Consider the following 9,758-nt stretch of genomic DNA (forward strand, 5'->3'; position numbering starts at 1 on the left):
TGAGATTTTGATAATAGTGAATTCTTTTAAAATTTCTTTTACTGAAAAATTCAGTAAGGTCAAAATCATTTGTGTAGTATAGTTGGACATAGTTCAATTTCCATGGAGTCTAAAAATTAATGAATTCGTGTTGAATATGATAACTGGTAAGTGGATAGTGAATCATGTTTGATTATGAGATTGTACTTTTGTCATTATTAATATTTGATGACAACAAGCTCCCAAATGAGAAGGAAGATAGTTTAGACAATCTAGATGATGAAGACGGACCTGAGGTTGTTCAAGATGAAGATAACAATGCAAATTATCTTGTCAATGTTCATACTTCTGATTCAGATTCTGAAGGATCAATTGATAGTGGTGATAGTGGAAGTGGTTCAGATGCAATTAATGATAGTGGAAACTGATAGAAGCACCATCATACCATCTTTGGAACCAATCCACAAGCTTTAGATTATGTAGATCATGTAGAAGAAGAAATAAAATAAGAATCCCCTTGTAAAAGTCAAAAAGTTGAAGAATGTGCTAGAGTAAAGACTAGAAGAGCTATTGAAAGGATAATTTCAATTCTATGTTTCTATCACAAATTGAAACAAAGGAAGTAGTGAAGCTCTTGGAGATCCAGATTGGGTGATTGCTATGCAAGATGAACTCAATCAGTTCGAAGATAAATTTTGTGAAATCTTGTGCTCGGACTTAAGGATATATCGAGATCTTTAAATAGTGAAGATCTTTCCAATTGTGAAAAGAAGCCTGAAGTTGTTTCTGAATAACTGGGTTGATCTAGATCTGATAGTAGTTTCAAAATCAGATCTTCAAAGCACCAAATTTCAGATTTGATTCAGCAACAACTCAGGGGGAGCAAAACAAGCAATATTCCACAAATCTAAGTTAATGAAATGGGAATGTAAGCTTATATATCTATTATCATTATATTTATCCATGTTCGTAAACTTATTTGAAGCTAAATGATTACCATACTTTATATGTTATATGCTAGTTGGCAAGTAAGTTAGAGTTTTTGAAGCAATATATAAGGCGTTTGAATGCTTGCATGCTATCTGTTTTTCTCTGATGCAAATACTTATGATATTGATATTCATTTTAACATACACATTTTACTCTTATCACACTCTGATTTAAGATTAAGATATAACTATGATAGAAATATCCATTATGTGTGATAGTTGAGCACTAGACCATGAGTCACTTTGATAGAAGATTCCTAGGTCACTTTGTTTCTCTGTTTATCTTGTGGTAGAATAAATGTGTAGTATAACTAGTGATAGTTGTGATATGTTTATATCAGGAGTAGAATATAATTGGTACAGTCTTGTTGGATATACTCTTGACATGAATAATTAATTTTATGACTTTAATTCTTGATTCTGGACTGTTTAACTCTGATGATCCTGCAATGCTAAACTTTGATTCCTTTATATCAATCTTGCTAGTACAAGAACAATTTTCACCCCCTCTGTATGATAATGTCTATATTGGACTAACATAAAATATTTTGAACTAATGAGATTTGATTTGATAGTATTGTCAAAAGAATCAGAAAGCATGATCATCTAAGACATCCTTCATGAATCTGTATGGTGGTAAGTTAAGGTAAACTTCTTTGAACATAAAATTACTCTGATACTGACCACTGAATTCTCTGATATTGTACTTCAGAAGTTTGTGCATTGACCCTCAGTGGTTTTAGGAACTGACTATGAGCATATCAAACCCCACAGGTTCTGACCCAATTCATTAGAACTAAACACATCTCAAATAGCATCCTTACCTTACTCTGAAATATTCACCATTTTTTTCTCTAATTTATCTAATTTTTCTTGAATATCAACTTGATGGTCAGACAAAATTACCATTTGGTATTGTAGTTGTGTTGAGAATGAGGGATATAGTGCCAAGAAGCACCAGATAAGGAAGGAAAGGTCAACCCTACAACTCTGTCTCTCACAAAGTAGTGGAATATCTATAACTCGAGACACCTATATGCTCATATGTATTCTCTCAAAAGAATATAGAGCTGAAAAGGCATATAAACTGTTACTGGGTGCACTCTCCCAACAGAATGTAATCTATTAAAATTAGCCTGTCAGCCAAGGCATCTGAATGAGAGTCACTACACCTTGATCTAAATATTTCATGTGCACATGTGAGATTCACACACAAGGAAGGTATTGATGAAACAATCATTGTTATATCATATCAAGGTCAACAATAGTTGAATAAGATTCTTGGATCATTCTTCTGATCATTATTTTGATTTTGAATTTGGGTTCATGTTCCTAGATCTTTATCTCTGATAAGTCTTCACATACTTCAGAAGAAATCTTTGATCCCTAATGGCATATCATTGATCATTGATTATCTTCCCAGAGTTCAAATCTTACAATAATTTTGACCTTGGTCATAATTGCAACTTGTAAATAAGGACTTAGATATTATCCGACGAATTTATAAGGTATACTTCTTCATGAAAGTTGAGGGATATCAGGAATTCTGCCACTTAAAAGAATCAAAATTTCCTCTCTCAGAAGAAATATTTCTGAATCTCTTGACAAGAGAGTTTCTATCCTTGAAGGTGGAAGACGACTTTTCTATGAAAAGGATTTTCTTGCAGGTACACTTGGATGTTTGGAGTTTTGAGTAAGTGACATACTGTGAGACTGAGCGTAAGAGTGGAGTGAAACACATTGTGAAATCACAAAACAGAAATCATTGCACTGTAAGGAAATGGTTACCAACTACAATCTCTTCACTTGGTTGTATGATCCTAGGCTTCTACTCTGATACATTTTGAAGGATTACTCAACTAAGGGGGAAAGATTTATAGAGATTATACAGAAGAATAGTCTTTCTTATACTGAGGAGAGTTTCCACCTTTATTGTACAAAGGGGAGGTTCTTCATCTTAGGGAGAGAGATTGTTAGTTTTTGAGTTCCAAAATATTTTCAATGAGCTATATGGGAAGATCTGAAGATTGAAGACATGATTTGGAAGATGGGGACGTATCTATCTACAACTTTACACAGGGGAGAGAAGAATTAGTTCTCTGCTGAAGTTGAAGGTTTATATAAGATGTAGAGGTATAAGATACTATTATTTACAAGTCCAGAACTAAATGTTGAAATCTGATTGAGGATCTATATTTAGGGTTAGTTGAGTTATCCTCCAAATTATGGCTTCTCAATTATTATTTGACTGTCATGTGTAATAGTCAAATAGGGGGAGATTATTGAGCAAGATTGAAACTGTATGCACAACTCAACAATGCTGGTTTGGATAACTCAACATAGAACATATGACTTAGAACTAATCTATGTTTTACTAGAATCAATACAGATTGATTACTTGGTATATACATGATGATCTTGGTGGTTACAGTGAAGAAGCCGTCAACAGAGGTTCGTATGAAGTTCATTAATATATTCAGGCAATGGAGGAATAAAATTGAAGCCATTTGAAGAAATTATTAGGACTAGTGTGAAGACCTAAAGGATTTTGTATGAATTTGATTGTATTTGGTAGAAGACTTGACAACGGTTTTTAAAGATTATAATACGAAGGCCTGAGAGCGGAACTAGTCGCCTGTGAACTAGACCACTGCACTAGGCGTCAGTGATTCGTGAAAGGAAATTAAGTACTATCATTAGAAGAATTGTTAAGTGAGGATTCGTATCTGAATATGCAGGTTATATAGTTTATACAAAGACTTGGAGAGAAGACTTGAAGACAAGATAATTTAATGGTTACAGTGTTCTATAAAATCTAAGTCAAAGTGATCACTACCTTGTAGTAGGAGTCACTGAGACTATTCTATTACTCAGTAGGAGCAAAAATCTTGAAGTACGACTCAAAACCTAAGTACCAGAAGCAGTCTTGATCCATTTTGGATATATTTGAGATGTCATGTCTAATGTGTTTCATGTTTAGTTTTCAGATTTTAACAAACATGAAATATCAGTTCTTACTGGAATCAGTACTTACTGGAAGTCAGGACTTAATGTCATATCAGGACTTAAGGTCATATCAAAACTTAAGTACGGGAGGACTTACAGTTAAGGAAGGAAGTTGATTAACAGTAGAAGATCGAGACTAATACAGAAGAAGATATGCAAGGAAAGAGTTAGAGGACTAGAAGAATTAGATAAGATATCTGATTGATATATTTTAGGAGACAGAATTATATTCCATATCAATTAGAAGTTATCTTGTAACTGTATACTATATAAACACATACATAGGTTTATACTATATGTGTTATCATTATCTCGAAGATCATACATTATAACCTAGCAGCTCTCGTGATATTTGTTCATCACTGAGAGAGAACAGTTCCATTGTAACAGAGTTTATTATATCGAATACATCTATTTTCTGTTACTTGTGTTCTAAATCGATTTGATTGTATTAAACACTGTATTCAACCCCCTTCTACAGTGTTGTGTGACCTAACAAGTGGTATCAGAGCATATCTGTTAATACACATACAGGAAAGATCCAAAAAATCATGTCTAAAGAAGTTGAAAATCCAACCAAGCCCACCAAAACTGAAGAAACTCCAAAGACTCAAACCCACAGTCGAAATGGGACTATTAGGGTTCCCATGCTGAGACCTTATGAGTATCCCATATGGAAAGTGAAGATGGCTATATTTCTGGAAGCTACAGATCCTGAATACCTTGACAGAATTAATGAAGGACCAATAAGCCAACCAAGCTCTCTATTGTAGTTGCAGATCAGCCAGCAAAGACTGTACCAAAGGAGAAAAGTGAGTATACAGCTGAAGATATCTCATCTATTGCCAAGGATGCAAAGGTAAGGCATTTGCTGCACAGTGCCATTGATAATGTCATGTCAAACAGGGTAATTCACTGCAAGATTGCTAATGAGATATGGGATGCCTTGGAGACAAGATGCCAGGGAAGTGATGCAATCAAGAAGAACAGGAGGACTATATTCACTAAAGAGTATGAGCACTTTGACTCAAAACCTAATGAGTCATTAACTGGTTGATATGATAGATTTGTCAAACTCTTGAATGATTTGTCACTGGTGGATAAGGAATATGATCTTGAAGATTCAAATCTTAAATTCCTTTTAGCTCTTCCTGAAAGTTAGGATTTGAAGTCAACTACTATAAGAGACAACTATGCTCTTGATGAAACTACTCTTGATGAAATTTATGGTATGCTCAAGACTCATGAACTTGAGATGGATTAAAGAAGCAAGAGACATGGGAGAAAGTCAAGGACAGTTGCTCTTAAGGCTGAGGAGGAATCCCCCAAAGTGGTTGTCTCAAAGAAAGGAAAAGGAAAGGCTCTCATCATAAAGTCTGATTCAGAATCATCAAAGACTGATGATGATGATTCAGAAACTGAAAGTCTACCTGAAGTAGATGCTGATGAAGAGATGATGAAATTGTGTGCTCTTATGGTGAAGGGTATCACAAAGATAGCCTACAGGAAATTTAGAAGGGGAAAGAAGTTTTCTAGGAAAAGTGGAAGTTCTGATAAGAAGGGATTCAGAAAATCTGAAGGCAAAGTAGGAAAGTCTGACAGAGGAGATTACTCGAATGTCAAATGCTACAACTGTGGTGAGAAAGGAAAGAGTGACAAAGGCAAAGCTCTTGTCACAAAGAAGAAAAGCTGGACAGACACTTCAGATTCTGAAGATGAGGAGAACTATGCCTTGATGGCAAATGCTGATAGCAGTTCTGATGCTGCTGAGTTAAAGGTACCTCAAACAACTTATGTTTTTCATAATGATAATATTACTGAGTTGAGATCATATCTTAAAACCATGTTTATTAGTTACAGAGATCAAACTTTAACATGTGAAAGATTAACTTCTGAAAATCTTGCTTTTAAAAAGAGGAATGATTATTTAGAAAAAGAGTTAGTCATGTTCCATCAAACTCAGAAAGAAAGAGATGATGTCTTTTATGTTAGAAATGAAGTGCTAAAAATGAATAAATCTCTATAAACTGAGTTAGAAAAGGAAAGAGAGATTATCAGGACTTGGACTAACTCTGGCAGAACAACTCAGAATTTGCTAAGTAGTGGAAACTGGAAAGGGGGCTTAGGTTATGGAGATGACAAAAGTGAAAAAGGAACTGAATAAATTGAGCCAATTATTGTTAAACAAACTGTTAATCCAAAGGTAAATCCTGTTAAATTTGTAGCTAAAACTGTAAAGTCTGATTCTGAAAAGATGAAAGAATTTGTGACAGAAATTAAGGAGAAGTCAACTTCTGACAAATTAGAACAGGATAAACCAGCTGAAGTCCACATAGGCTTAATGACAAAGAAGCAGCTTAAACATAAGCTGAAAGAGATTAGCAGTGTGAACAAGGTAAAAACAGCTAGGAAAAATAGGAATGGAAAGGAAGGTGTGAATAAAAGTAATAATTATATAGTTGTTCCTAATGCTCCTAGAAAGAAATATTATAACTGTGGAAACTCTAACCATCTTGCTTCTTTTTGCAGGAAGAATAAGAATATAAACTCTTTACCTCCTAAATCAGGAGTTAAGAGTCAGTCTGTTAGATTTAAGCCACAAAATCCTTGTTTTCATTGTGGTAGTATATGGCATTCCATTTATACTTGTAAGGAATATCATAGTTTGTACTATGATTATTATCAGATAAAACCTTCTTTGAAGAAAGTTATTTTAATTCCTTCTAGTGTAAAGTATGATGCAAAGTCTGATACTGTAAAATCTGATAAGAAAAATGTTAGCATAAACTCTGATGTTAAATCTGCTGCAAATGCTAACAAACTTAATAAGGCCAAAGGATCCAAGCAAGTCTGGGTCCTTAAAACTAACCATTAGTGGTCTTTGTGATTGCAGGGCAACAGGAAGAACATCCTAGTTCTGGATAGTGGATGTTCAGGATATATGACTGGAAATAAATCCCTGCTATCAGACTTTGTCGAGAAAGCTGGCCCAGGAGTATCTTATGGAGATGGAAATATGGGAAAAACTATGGGATATGGGAAGATCAATCTTGGGAATGTCATCATTGAAACAGTAGCTTTTGTCTCAGGACTTAAACACAATCTGTTGAGTATAAGTCAAATCTGTGACAGAGGTTATCATGTGGATTTCTTTGAAGAACACTGTGAAGTTATAAGCAATTTTACAGGAAAAATGGTTCTGAAAGGTAACAGGCATGGTAACATTTATGAAGCCAGACTTTCAACAAGTACTGATGTTTCTGCAATCTGTCTGTTGAGTAGAGCATCAATTGAAGAAAGCTGGAATTGGCACAAGAAACTCTCTCATTTAAATTTCAACAATATAAATGAGCTTTTAAAGAAAGATCTTGTGAGAGGACTGCCAAAGTCAGTTTTTGCTCCTGATGGCCTTTGTGATTCATGTCAAAAGGCAAAACAAAGAAAATCTTTTTTCAAGAGCAAAACTCTGTCATCAATTCTTGAGCCTTATCACCTACTGCATGTTGATCTATTTGGTCCAGTCAATGTCATGTCTATTGCAAAGAAGAAATATGCTATGGTTATAGTGGATGAGTTCACAAGGTACACTTGGGTGTACTTCTTGCATAAGAAGAATGAAACTGCATTTACTCTAACTAATCATGTCAGACAGCTGGATAAATTGATCAAAGATTATGTTAAAATAATAAGGAGTGATAGTGGCACTGAGTTCAAGAATTCAATCATGGAAGAGTTATGCAAAGAGCATGGAATCAAACAGGAATTTTATGCACCTGGAACTCCACAGCAAAATGGAGTTGTAGAAAGAAAGAACATGACTCTCATTGAAGTTGCACGAACAATGCTTGATGAAGCAAAGTTGCCAACCTATTTTTGGGCTGAAGCTGTGCAGACTGCTTGTTTTACACAGAATGCTACACTCATAAATAAGCATGGAAAAATACCATATGAGATGGTGAAGAAGAAGAAGCCAAATCAGAAATACTTTCATGTATTTGGTTGCAAGTGTTTTGTTCTTAAGACTCATCCTGAGCAGCTGTCAAAATTTGATCTAAAAGCTGATGAAGGAATTTTTTTTGGATATCCACTTTCCATAAAAGCCTTCAGAGTCTACAATTTAAGAACATGGATTGTCATGAAATCTATCAATGTCTCTTTTGATGATAAGAAGATTACTGAACTTGAAGATTTTAATGATCATGATCAGCTGAGATTTGAGAATGAAGATTTAAATTCTGATTCTGTAAATTCTGATGACTTAAATCCTAATCTTGTAAGTTCTGACGGTTTAAGTTCTGATGTCATTGAAACTGTGGTAACAACTCCAAAGGAAAATGTACCTGTCCAGGGGGAGCAAACTGAAGATCCTACCATATCTCAAGACTCTCGAGAAGCATCGGAACCTGTCACTGGCTCTTCAAGTTCTGATTCATCTAGTTCTGATGAGCCAAGTTCTAATAATTTTGGAAGCTCTGATTCTTCAACTCCTGAAAAATCAAACTCAAATTATGAAGTCTCAGAGAGCATAACTACCAGGGGAGCATCAGAAAATGCTGATGGAGACAGCATGGATCAAGGGGGAGGATCCAGTTCTAGAGATCAACTTCCATCTGCAAGGAAGTGGACTAAAGCACACACACCTAATTTAATCATTGGAAATCCTGAAGCAAGTGTCAGAACTAGAACTACAACTTCAAATAAATGTCTCTATCATTCCTTTCTATCTCAGACTGAACCAAAGAAAGTGGAAGAAGCTCTTCAAGATGCTGATTGGCTGCAAGCAATGCAGGAAAAGTTAAATGAATTTGAAAGAAATAAAGTCTGGACCCTAGTGCCAAGACCAAAGAACAGATCTGTTGTGGGCACAAAATGGGTGCTCAGCTTCAAAACTGACAGTGATGGCATAATTACAAGGAATAAAGCAAGGCTGGTTACTAAAGGCTACTCTCAACAGGAGGGTATTGATTATGATGAAACATTTACACCAGTTGCTAGATTAGAAGCCATAAGGATCTTTTTGGCTTATGTTGCTCACTAAAAGTTCAAAGTCTTTCAAATGGATGTGAAAAGTGCTTTTCTCAATGGAGAATTGGAAGAGAAGGTATATGTTGAACAACCTCCAGGATTTGTAGATTCTAAATTTCTCAATCATGTCTACAGGCTTGACAAAGCACTTTATGGCCTTTAAGCAAGCTCCAAGAGAATCGTATGAGACTTTAGCTCAATTCTTTCTGGAAAGTGGATTTCACAGAGGCACAATTGACAAAACTTTATTCTACCTCAACCATGGAAAGGACTTACTTTTTGTACAGATATATGTTGATGATATCATATTTGGTTCTACAAATGCCAAACTCTGTGAGAGGTTTGCAAAGCTAATGTAGTCAAGATATCAAATGAGTATGATGGGAGAACTCAGCTATTTTCTGGGCCTTCAAGTCAAGCAAAATGAAGAAGGCACTTTTATCTGTCAATCCAAGTACACCAGAAATTTACTGAAGAAATTTGGAATGCAAGATTGTTCAACTGTATCCACTCCCATGGCCACTACAACCAAGTTAGATAAGGATACTAGTAAATCAGTAGATATTACTAACTACAGAGGTATGATTGGATCTTTACTCTATTTAACTGCAAGTAGACCTGATATCATATATGCTACCTGTCTTTGTGCAAGATTTCAGGCTGATCCAAGAGAACCTCACTTAACAGCTGTGAAAAGAATTTTCAAGTAACTCAAGGGTACAGCTGATTTAGGATTGTGGTATCCTAGGGAATCAGATT

The sequence above is a fragment of the Apium graveolens genome, chromosome 9, assembly GCF_009905375.1.
Source record: "Apium graveolens cultivar Ventura chromosome 9, ASM990537v1, whole genome shotgun sequence".
NCBI classification, from domain to species: Eukaryota; Viridiplantae; Streptophyta; class Magnoliopsida; order Apiales; family Apiaceae; genus Apium; species Apium graveolens.